Raw genomic sequence first — 12,511 nt, 5'->3', positions numbered from 1 at the left:
TCATGGTCAGGGCGGCTAGGGTCTGGAACCAGCTTCCAAGAGAAGTGGTGCTGGCCCGTACCCTGGGGGTCTTTAAGAGGAGGCTGGATGAACACCTTGCTGGGGTCGTTTGACCCCAGTACTCTTTCCTGCCATGGCAGGGGGTCGGACTAGATGATCTACTCATGTCCCTTCCGACCCTAGAAACTATGAAATTACTTCTTGCAAAGACTGAGTCAAGATTTGTAGGCTGGCATATGCTGCTGGGAATTCTGGAAAGAGCACTGGCTAAGATACGAGGGAGAGAGAGGTGGGCAAGACCAGAGCACGAGAGAGTTGGTGTGCAGCTGCCAAGAGTACGTAGCTGACCACACAGCATTTTCAGCACTCAGAAGGGCTGTGCCAGAGGGATAAAAGGAAAGGTTGGAGCCACTGTGAGGAGCAGATGAGCAACCCCAGGGGGTATCAGAGTTACCCAGTGAAGCAAAGGGCAGCAGCCACGAGACAGCAGGACGCATACAGTTACAAAAGCTGTTGCAAGAAATCAAAACATGGGTTTTTTTTCACAGAACTAGCCAGGAACCAAGTGCCCAAAGGAACAGTACCAGATTTAGGATGTTGGGCCATTATGTTGTAAAAGCTAAAGCACCATTTAGGAAAATAATAAACCCTCGTTGCTTTAGTGATTTTTTTTTTCAAGTTTCATTTTAACGGGGAAGCAAGTTGAGGGGGTTTTTTTTTCTTCAGTTTAATAAGTGCTTATATAAAGAGACAGTTTCCGAGGGAAAATGTGGAGGGGAATTGACACATTTGTTCTTTGTTATGAAAATATGTGAATATTTTAATGTGGTAAAATGTTATTTGCCTCTGAAGAATTCTTTTGCTGTGCAACTGTACAAACAGAACAAAGGGGAAATTACTGGGGAACCAAAGGAACCACTTTGCTTCTCACTCTGTGTGGGGAAGTAAAGGAGATAAAATTGATTACGAGCTCCTGGAAGGGAAAAAGAATTTTTCTAATATTCCAAGCTGTGGGAGTCTGCGCCTTCAACAAGCAGTAGAGAAGTGTTGCTCTAGTTTTTCCAAGCAAGTAGCTGATGTAGTCCCACCATGCTCAGTCATCTCAGTCGTAAAGAGCAAATAACAACCAGAGCTGACAAATAGTGTGTCCACCACCTCATTACTCTCATTCCTGACTTGTTCTCACAACTGCTCCCCTTGTGCTTGCGTACAGCCTTGTGCACTGCCTAAGGAGGACACAATAGAGAACACCTCCATCCGTGCTCTTTGCAGGAAATAGACTCCAAAAAGCCTTTGTGTTGCAATACCTCTCCTGCGAGGATATAAAGCTCACTTCCCTGAGGACATCTGTACGTAGACTTTCCCATGCAACAGAGGTATAATGAACAGCATGATTTATGAACAACTAGAGGAGAAGGGAAATAAAACAAAAGAAAGCAAAAGATAAAACCATTGTAAGGCAGGTACAACAACTGGCTGAATAATCTTTTGCAAACAGTAGTCATGGATATTTTAATGTCTAACTGGGAGGAGGCACCAAATAGGGTTCCCCAAGGGTCTGTCCTGGGTATGGTACTGTTCAATATCTTCATTAATAATTTGGAGTGATGAAGCACCCAGATAAATTAAGTGCATGCTTAGCAAATTTGGATGATAGGGTTAGGATTCAGCATCCCTTAGATAAACTGGAAAAAATAGTCTGAAATTAATCAACACAAATTCAAGAAGAACAAATACAAACAAAAATGACATAATCCCTTATACAAGTATAAATTGGGGAATGACAAGTGAGGCTGCAAGTACTGCTTAAAAAGGACCTTGGGGTTATAATAGACCACAAGCCAAATGTGAGTCAACATTTGGTATTGTTGCAAAACAGGACAATAACATAGAGGACTGTATTAACCTTGCACTTAGAAACTGGTTTTTTAACTTGGTGCTTTAAGAATTGACACAACACTTGATTGGTGAAAGGCTTGCTTGAATTACTACTATCAAGTTACAAGACTAAATGACAAAAATAGATTCTTTCCCAATATAAAATAAATGAGCTATATCACCACACAGTTCTTGTATTAGCTGCAGGAGACTCTATACCCATGCAGGCCAGAAGCTGGTTCAAGTCCTCAGTCTTCTTAAAGCATGGGTCCATTGCCTTAAACCAGCTGGGGGCAGGTTACAGTGTCCCTTTTTCCCTCTGGAGAGGATGCCCGCCATCTGCTGGCACTCGTCCTTCTTATACTTACTTGTTCAATGGTATAACCTCAAAGCATTCTTCCTTGATAGCTGGTTAATCAAAGTCCAAACAAAGAGGCGAGGTTGGAATTAACATATTGCAATTACATCCTGTTTGTATGTGTGCTTGTGAAATTTGCAAGCTTTTGATCAGTTTTGGAATTAAATGGGATGGGTATTGATTGAATGAGATACCTTTAGGAAGTTGATCACAAAATACTATTTTTCAGTAGTTATGTTAACAATGGAGCCTAATAAATAGCATCATCAAATGGCTCACGGAGATAGTGAAGATCAGAGACCATTGGATACAATAAGCGTGAGGTAGGTTAGATGCAGTCACACAGACTGAGTTAAGCATACAACTTTAGACAGATATTGGATGTTTGCTTTGGGAAATAGGTCTTAATCAAAGGGGGAATGTTTTAAACGGGATATATTATCAGTAATGTTTTCAATGCACCTTGGCTTTTCTTGTGTCTTACAGGCTTTGCTTTGAAATGGATAGTTTAGTTCTTTTGCTCTCTTTAGTGACATCTAGCTCAAATGAGAAGTAAATGTAGTTTGCATGTTTCTCCTCAGGCCATTTGGCTTCCTGACCTGCTCTCTCAGTCTTGTTACATGTATGTAATAAGTGTGTTAGGTCTCTGCCAATACTTTTAACCATCACTTTTTTTTAGGCTCAGGCATGATAGAAGGTTGAGGACTGTTATTATTTTATGGCATGGGTCTGGGATTTGGTACCACAAGCACTCCACTCTCTTTTATGCCTAATGGGTTGCAAGCCATTAGCAGAGTTTGATTTTCTTGTGGCAGTCTTGTTACCTAAACCCAGTCTTGCCCCAGACAATTGGCTTGCATTTTTGTGCAAGAGACACTGTCCAAGCTTTCACAGTTTTCATATGCAGCATTAACTACTGGAAGAAGTGTCTAGGTTGCTTACAGGTGCTGCTACTAGGTATCCGCCTCAAGGGTCCTACTAGGTCCTAGGACTATGCAAAATAGCTAGTATTCACTTGGGATTCAGCCAGTTCGGGGGACAGAGATTCGACTCAGTGGTCTGAATCACTGTCCCAAATCGATTTGGCTGAATCTGATTCGGAGATTTGGCTGCCGCTGAATCAGCTGAATCAACCAGGCCCCATCTTTTGCCCACTGTCCCAGCCTTGTCAATGGCCACCCTGCCTGGCCCCAGGTCCCGGCTCTTTAACAAGAAAGCCTGGCACTCCCCGGCTGCTGCCCCTCTGCCCCGCGCTGCATAGGGAGCTCTGCCATGAGCCCCCAAAAGCCCTGATGGCTACTTCAGCAGCCAGTGAGTGCAGGGCTTTTTTTTAAAAAAAAAGAAACAGGAGCTGGAGCCAGGTGGGGCAGCTATTGACAGGGCTGGGACAGCAGGCAGGGGATGGGAGCTCATGACAGAGCCTCCCATGTAGCACAGGGCAGTAGGGGGCAGCAGGGATCGCCCCCCACCTGGCAGCAGCCAGTGAGTGGGGGCTTTTTTTTTTTTTTTTTAAAGAACTGGGAGCTGGGGCTAGGCCGGGCAGCCAGACAGGTGGCTGGGAGAGCGGGCGGGGATTGGGGGGTGCTCAGGGGAACTGGGGGAGCAGAAAGGGGATGGATCCTGGTGGGTGTCCCCCTATGGTCCCCTCCCCTTCCTCCATCCCCCCCTTCACTAACCAGCACGGGGTCTGGGTCCAGCTCCCTGTGGCGGTGAGTGGGGACTGCCTGAATCTCCAAAGCTCTCCAAATCTTTTCTGAGTTGATTTGGAGAACTTCAAAACAATTCAGACTTTTTTTTGGTCTCCTGACTCAATTCAGATTCAGAGATTCAGCTGCTGATTTGGGCTGAATCTCCTCTGAATCAAATCAGCACCCAAACCTTCTCATGGCCCTGCTAGCTGCTATACCCTCCTTTATTCAGTAGTTTTTCTTGCCATGTCTTGATGTTAAAATTAGTAGAAGAGGCTGCACAGAGGGCAAGACATTCTTTTGAAGAGGTGGGCCCTGTCTGGTTCGATGCTCCCTCCCCAGCTTCATCCCAATTTTTACTTTCACTGAGTCCTTTAGCTTGGGGCCCACTGCTCAAGGCTGCAAGCTCCTGGCTCAGCTCTGGTCATGCCCGATGATCTCGGGTTCCAGCTCCTGCAATATCTGCTATGTAGGCAGCTAGAGACCTTGAGTTGTATTTTTTCCCTGCCACCTCCTGCCTTATAGTCCAGGCAAGGTCAACCTCATTCAGTCACAGAATGCACTCCAATCCTTGTCATCTGTCTACTCAGCACAATCCCAAATGTAGGGTGTCCCTAGTCACCCCCTTTCAGTGGCCTCTGACTCCCCTGCAGCCAGAACCCAGCCCTCTGGGAGAAAATCCAAACCACAAAATGCAAGACCAGTCCCGGTTCAAAGGAATGGTGGTAGGCTCCAAGTAGAAAGGAAAACAAAACATAAAGTAACTAGGGTACTTAGCTTGCTTCCTATGTAGGTCCCCAGCTTCTCTTCACTTAGAGCTGCCTCCTGAGTCCTTCCACCACAATCCTTATGCCTGTCAGAGATGGTTCCATCCTCAACTGCTTCCACAGCTAGACTGCCTCCCCTGATCTGAAGCTTGGGCTTATACAGGGCTCCCTGGGTCACATGAGCCCTCTACTTCCTCTCCCTGGGTCATCAGGCTTTGCCTGCACCTGGAACTGGTGGCTATCTTGCTTTAAGCTCCCCTGCCTGTGAGTTTGCCTCTGGCATCAACACCAGGGCACAGACAGGAGAGATATAGAGATGAACTGGAAGCAAGTGAGAAGGATGGGGGAGGGGGAGGAATCAGAACCACATAACCAGGACACCAAGGGGAAGGGACCTCTACCAGGGACAGGATGCACTGGCAAACACATAAAAGGTAAGAGAGGTTGGAAAAATTGGGTTTAGCCTAGAGAAAAGAAGACCGAAGGGGAATTTCAAATAGTTTCATAGTTGGCATGGTCAAAAGGGATCTGAGCAGATCATCAAGTCCGACTCCCTGTCATGGCAGGAAAGAGTACTGGGGTCAAATGAGCCCAGTTAGGTGATTATCAAGCCTCCTTTTGAAGACCCTCAGGGTAGGAGCAAGCACCACTTCCCTTGGAAGTTGGTTCCAGATCCTGGCCAACCTGACTGTGAAGTAGTGCCTCCTGATGTCTAGCCTGAATCTACTCTCAGTCAACTTATGGCCATTATTCCTTGTTACTCCCGGCAGTGCTCGGGGGAACAGGGACTCTCCTGTTGCCTGCTGGTCCCCCTTGGCAAGTTTGTAGACAGTCACCATGTCCCCAGTGGGCCTTCGTAGATCCCTGCTAGTAATTTGGCACCCTGTTTTGGTGACCACCCTCTTCACTAAGCACTGGTGTTACTAGGTTTGGTTGTATACCTGCTTCGCCAACCCTGCCTCTCGCCTGCCACGACTTTGCTGTTATCCCAGTGGTGCGGGGCTAGTTCACAGGTCCCTCGGTGTCTCGGGTTGGCCTCGTCGGTTACATACGGCGCTCCTGCCACCCCTACACCCCGGCCTCACGCCACCTGTGGTCTCCACCTGCTCCATGAAGGGCCGTCAGACTCCTTCCCTGCCGGTATAGATGTCCCAGCCCTATAACATTGTATAATTCCCACCACTGATCTGTCACCCTACACTATCAGCAGCATACTTCCTCAAAGTGATCCTTCTATAAGGCCTACCTCCCTGACCTACCACCAGCGCCCCTATGGTCTGGCCCTGGGAGTAAACATTTCCTGGATGAATATATATATATATATAGCGCTGTCCCCATATCCTTCGATCGCTGCCTTCTATTGTAGGCGGCGATCCCGCCCCGATCTTTCTCTCCCACCGGGACAGCCTTCAGCCTCATGCCCCTCTTCGGTGCTTCCCGCATCCACCGCCATGGCACTTACTTCCTGCGGCTCGGGATCTTCCTGGGTGGTCTTGATCCTCCGCTGCTCACCCGACCTGGCGCTGCAGGCTTTCTCTGCCGGTGATCCTGGCATTCTGCCTCTTCTCCCAGCTACCGGACTGTCCCGTACTTCAGCTTGGCAGCTCTTGTCCCGCTGGGCTGTCGTCGGGGACGGCTTTGCCAGCCATTTGTTCCCCTCTCCATCCGCCGCCCCTGGAGCGGCAGCCACCATTTTTAACTCTTCCAGCCGGCGGCTGACGTCACCGTCAGCTGCTGGCTGCAGCTGTACATAGACGTGGCTAATGAGCCACGTGGCTCTCCCTCCACCGCAGTGTCCTGCTCTCCCGGTAAGTCTTCCCGGCTCCTTCGGGTCCCGGGACACACCAGATCCCCTCTCAGCCTTCTCTTGTGGAGGCTGAACAGGTTCAGGGCCTGTAGCCTCTCCTCATAGGGCCTGCCCTGCTGCCCCCTGATCATGCGAGTGGCCTTCCTCTGGACCCTCTCCATGTTGACCACATCCCTCCTGAAGTGGGGCACCCAGAACTGAATGCAGTACTCCAACTGCGGCCTGACCAATGTTGCATAGAGGGGGAGGATCACCTCTTTGGAACTACTTGTGATGCATGACAAGATGCGTTAGCCTTCTTGACCACATCCTCACATAGTAACTCCAAGATCCTTTTCTGCCTCTGTGCTGATAAGAAGGGAGTTCCCCAGCCTGTAGGTATGCTGCTGGTTCTTCCCCCCTAAGATGCAGTACCTTGCACTTGTCTGTGTTGAAACCCATTCTATTCTCATCTGCCCACCCCTGTAACCTGTCCAGATCAAGTTGTAGCCTGTCCCTCTCTTCTACCATGCCCACTTCTCCCCACATCTTAGTGTCATCCATGAATTTGAACAAGGTGATTTTCACCACCTCATCTAAGTCACTGATGAAGATGTTGAACATGAAAGGTGGCTGTAAGGAGAATGTGATAGACTATTTTTGTGGTCATAGGGGATAGGACAAAAGTAAGCAACAAAGGAAAATAAGGTTGGCTATTAAAAAGAACTGTCTCACTGTGAGGCTGGTTAAGCACAGGAACACACCATATTTACTCAAATCTAAGATGACCCTAAATTTAAGATGATCCCCAAATAATTTCATTCTATACATGAAAATTTTACAAAGTTGCTATAATTTTCCATGTATAGAATCAAGTCATTGGAGGGTTGTCATTAATTCATCTCTCCCTTGGCACATTCATCCCAGGACACATGTCTGCTGCAGGGGGCAGGCAGTGGGGAGGCAGGTGGTATGGGGAGGTGAAGCAGCTTGCTCCCTACCACCTCTGCCCCCTGCCTGCCCACCCCCGTCTAGCCTTTGGTCCCTCCTTCCTCCCAGCTTCTGCACCCCCACTCTCCTCCAGCCTCTGATTCACCACTCCCTCCAGCCTCTGTTCTCTCTCTTCCCCAGCCTCTGCTTCCCCTACCTAGGGAAAAATCTTTGTTTTAGCATTGAGTAAACACAATATTACCTAGAGAGGTTGTGAAATCCTTGCTAGCTTTTAAGAGCATTCTAGACAAAGACTTGTCTGTAATGCTTTAGACTGAGATGCTCGTGTCTTGAGCAGAAGGTTGGATATGATGATCTCTTGAGATCCCTTTCAATGCTATTTTCAATGATTCCATGAAAAATTGTTTAACATGAAAATTTTAATGAACTAGACAAAACCTTCTCAGCTTAGTTACAGTTAAAAGAAAAAAAGAAAAGATTTAGCTTGCCTGTCTTGGAAGTAATTCCCTCTGCCTGGCCACTTTAATCTACCTATCAGTATAGAAATCTCCAGAGACTGTGTCCCAAGATTTCTCCTAGACACTCCTGTTATCCAGTTCTCCTCAGCAGCTTTTGAAAACAAAGCAGCAATGTGGTTAGTAAAAGTGGTTCATTTTCAACCTTCTAAGAGCAGCTCCTTTGGTGGAGCAGAAGGGAAAAAATAAACCTGCCTTAATTATGATAAGAATATAAGAGATGCCTTTTCAATCCCTCCAACTATTAGTCGGTCTAATAAAAGATATCACATTTACCCAAAGAACCTTGCCTGTTAAACCTCTCACACTTTAAAGTGAAGACTAAAGTGTGGAAAGTTTTGATTCATAAGCTGCTGTTTGCTGATGATGCTGCACTGGTAGCCCACACAGAAAAAGACCTTCAAAGTCTTATCAGTCACTTAATTTATGCCTGCCAAGAGTTAGGTCTTACAATCGGCATCAAGAGACCAATGATATCAGTCAGAACACTGATTCACCACCAGTGATCACAATATGTGAAAACATATTGGATGTTGTAAGTAAATTTACATACCTTGGCTTCATTGTTACCAACAACCTGTCACTTGAGGCTGAACTGAATACCTGTATTGGCAAAGCATCAGATATCATGCTTGTATCATCAATACCCTTTTCTACAGCAGCAACTGGAAGAAGATTGCGGAGGCCTGAAGTGCTTGGAAACAGTCTATTAAGCAGTAAATGAACATTTTTGAGGGAAGAAGAGCTTAAGATGCAAAGGAAAGAAGAAAAACCTCAGGAAGAACCCTATACCACATTCAGCACTTTAACTTCACATATGGTAAGTGCAGAAGGGACTGTCATTCAAGGATTGGGCTCCACAGCCACACTCACAGGTGTTCAATGAGCTGATGCCTCACTCAGTGCAATTCTGCTGTCTCATGAGACAGATGCCTAATGTGACAGCGTGGTCCTAGGGTGGCCGTGAACTCCCCTAGCGCCTCCTACCATGCCAATGTGATATAAAAAGCACCCTCACAATCTCACCCACCATGTCTTTGGTGTTAATAATGTTTAAGGGAGGCTGCCCTTTTGTCCTCTGACACGGTGCCCTGATGTATCCCAGTCTCGGTTCTACCTTGGGTGACTCGGTGCACCCCAGCCTTATAAGCTATGCATTGCTCCAACCACCCCTGTACCCCACCCCAAGCCTCACAGATGTACTGGACATTGTTTGGTTGATTTCCCTCTCTGCACCCCACTGGCGCTTCTTGCAACTGCTCGCACTGGGGCTGGGGTCAATGCACCCCAAATGTGGCGCCCTCTCTGGCACCGGGGTCCCCACACTACCATGGAGCCCCTATGAGGCCTCCTCCAGCCCCTAATAGCCTCACCCGGTCCTCCGGTGTAACAACAACAAAAGCAATACCGCAAACCAATCAGCTATAACACAAATCTAAGCCTCCTGGCTAAAATGTTCTCCAAAACCATACCACGTCTCTCACCCGTGTAACTAGTGGCTTGTATGTCCAGGCCTTTTCCCTTTTTCCACCTTCAGGGCCCAGCTCTTTCCCTTGGTCAAACAGTGCTCCTTCTGTCTGGCTGCTAGTTGAGAGACAGAGAGAGACCGTGAGCTCACAGCCTCCAGTCTGTCTTATAGTAGTCAGGCCTCCCCTTCCGTCAGCTGACTCTCCAGGTGTGGGCCCTCAGCTCATCCTGGTTGCACCTAGCAACCAGCACCTGCACCACTACTCCAGCGTTCCAAGTACCAGGCACCTTAGTGCCCTGCTACACCTAGTAAGGGATGCCATTCTGGGTCAGACCACAAGGTCCGTCTCACCCAGCATTCTTTGGGCGCGTCTACACAAGACGCTTACTGCCCAGTAGCTTGTTACTACTGCGCAGTAGTGTCAACGGGCACGGACCATGATATGACGCTACTGCACAATAGTAATGAACTACTGTGTAGTAGCAATGAGATACTGCACAGTATCACTAGGCAATCATCCCAAAATGTTACTGTGCAGTAACACCGGTTACTGAGCAGTCATTTAATATGTAAGTTATATAAGTACTAAATGACTGTGCAGTAATAACTGCACAGTGAGCAGCTCGTGTAGATGTGCCCTGTATCTCATAATGGCAAAGAATGGTTGTTAAGGGGAAGTGTATTTATCCAGGGCCTGTGCAGACAGATCCATCCACTGCTTCTCTTTCCTCTAAACGCTTCCAGCATTTAAAGGCCTAGGAAGGTGTAATTTGGAGGTTGCACCCTTAACTTGTATGTTACATACCCACCAATGACCTTATCCTGCATGAAGTCGTCTACTCCTCTTCTGAACCTACGGAAATTGTTGGGCTCTACAACATCTTGTGGCAATGAGTTCCAAAGTTAGTTTCATGCTGTGGGAAAAAGAACTACTTTTGGTTAATTTGAAATCTGTTTTCTAATATTTTTTGTATGTCCCCTAGTCCTAGTATTGAGAGAGATGATAAATAATAAATTATATGTGGTTGCCTTTCAAAGTTTTAATGGCCTTGCTTGGATGCCATCCTTTCACAGAACACATTGGTTGGCCATAATCAACTTCGGTCAGACTGAAACATTCTTCCCCCCACCCACTTCATTTTTCATGAGTTATGAAATATGGATAGCATTCCAAGCCTTCTGTGAGTGTGATTATGGTTTTATTTTATGTGCAGTTTTTCCAATGTCTGTAGAAAATTGCTTTTTACTTAGAGAGGAAAAGGTGTTTGAAAATGACCATTGGCAGAGTTAAATTTGTAAATTTTGGCATAGTGAGGTATAGGTCTGGAAATATCTGATCTTTGATGATAATGGATAATGCAGAGAAGTTAATGCCATTTTTTACTTCACTTTCCAAAAAAAAGGCATCTCTCATGTGCCAGGCACACTTAGTAGTAAGGACAGGTATATACCGAGTCTAGAGTGGCAAAGGAACAGGTCAGAAATTAGATAAGCTGGATATTTTCAAGTCAGCAGGGTTGTATGAGACTTATCCTAACGTACTCAAGGAATATAGGCTGAAGTAATTTCAGGTCGCTCCAATGTGTTATCTCTGAGACCTTATAAAGGTCAAGTAACATTCCAGAGGACTGGAAAAGGATGAGTATATTTCCCATCATACAAAAAAAGGAAAAACGGAGGACCCAGGGTATTACAGACCAGTCAGTCCATCCATAGCTATAAACAGGCGTTGCCCTTGTGCCATCATAACATTTTTATAGTGGCAAAAATCCCAAGCAAACAGATGTTTTTGCCCTTGTCACATCACAAATACCCAAACTGTGTCTGTGACAATTTACTGTCATAGTTTGTGCCTCCTAGGCACTGAGGAAGTCTGTTTGCTTATGGTGCGAGAGTGCAGGCAACCTGGGTCTGCCTGCCTTCTCCAGGTTCCCTGTGTAGGTGCTGGTGTTTCAGGGGCTCAAATCTGCATGACATTGGTCCCAGGCACCTGATCCTGACCAAGTGCCCACATCTGCTGGTGAGGAGCAGGGGAACTCCATGAGCTTACCTGCTCTGCCATGGCAGACGTATCCCAGGAATTCCCCTGCAGGGGCAGATCAGGGAAACATCTGTAGGAGTGGAGGGCCTAATCTTGCAGGGGGATTCCTAGGGCACCTCTGCAAGTGGGGGAACCCCTGTGGGAAACCCTATGCCAAGACTCCTATGTCAGGGGATTCCCAGGGCGTGCCTTTCACACTGCAGCTCAGGTATCATGCTGCCATTCCCTAGGTTGGAGGGTAGTGCCCAGGAACAATGCCCCACATGATTGGGCCCCTGAAGTGACCTAGTGGTACAACCACCCCCACAGCATCTGTGGTTGCCAATGAAGTGGACCAGCTATTTGGGGACAGATCCTGGCATAGCTGACCCCACTCCAAAGACAACATCTGTTCATAACCTTTGACATCTGCAAAAACCGTGGAGCATGCATACGGAGGATAACAAGATGATAAGGATTAAGCAACATCGGCCTATCAAGAGAAAGTCCTGTTTAACCAACTTGATACCCCTCTGGGACAAGGTGACAGGATTTGTGGTGTGCGAGGAGCAGTGGGTGTGATATCCATGAACTTTAGCAAGGTTTTTGACACCATCTCGCACAACATTCTTGTAAGTCAACTAAAGAAATATGGTCTTGGTGGAATTACTATGAGGTGGGTGAGTAACTACTTGGAGTACTTGTCAACTGCTCAGTGACAAATTTGGGGAGGACAGGGGTGGATCTAGAATGCCTAAAGGGGCCGTGGGACATGGCCCTCAGACCAAGATGGGATACTATGGGTGATGAGTGGCTGGAGCCCCCAGGCTGGTGGGGGACACCATGGAGCTGGGCAGAGATCAGACACTTGAAGGGGTTTTTTGTGTTGCCATGGCTGCTGCTGTCCCTAGATAACCCAGAAATGGGCATAGCTCCAGAGCTTCCTACTACCCTGCTCAAGCTGCATGCTCCAGGAAGCAGCTGTATAGGATGCTGGGCTCAGCTGGAGACAGTGGCAGGACACACAGGTTCCTCTTCCCATCCCCTGTAGCTTGCTTGGCCACCTCCTCCCCCTGGGTG

This window comes from Crocodylus porosus, unplaced genomic scaffold, assembly GCF_001723895.1.
Source record: "Crocodylus porosus isolate Cpor-Errol unplaced genomic scaffold, CroPor_comp1, whole genome shotgun sequence".
NCBI lineage: Eukaryota > Metazoa > Chordata > Crocodylia > Crocodylidae > Crocodylus > Crocodylus porosus.
Note: the sequence above shows the minus strand (reverse complement) of the source record.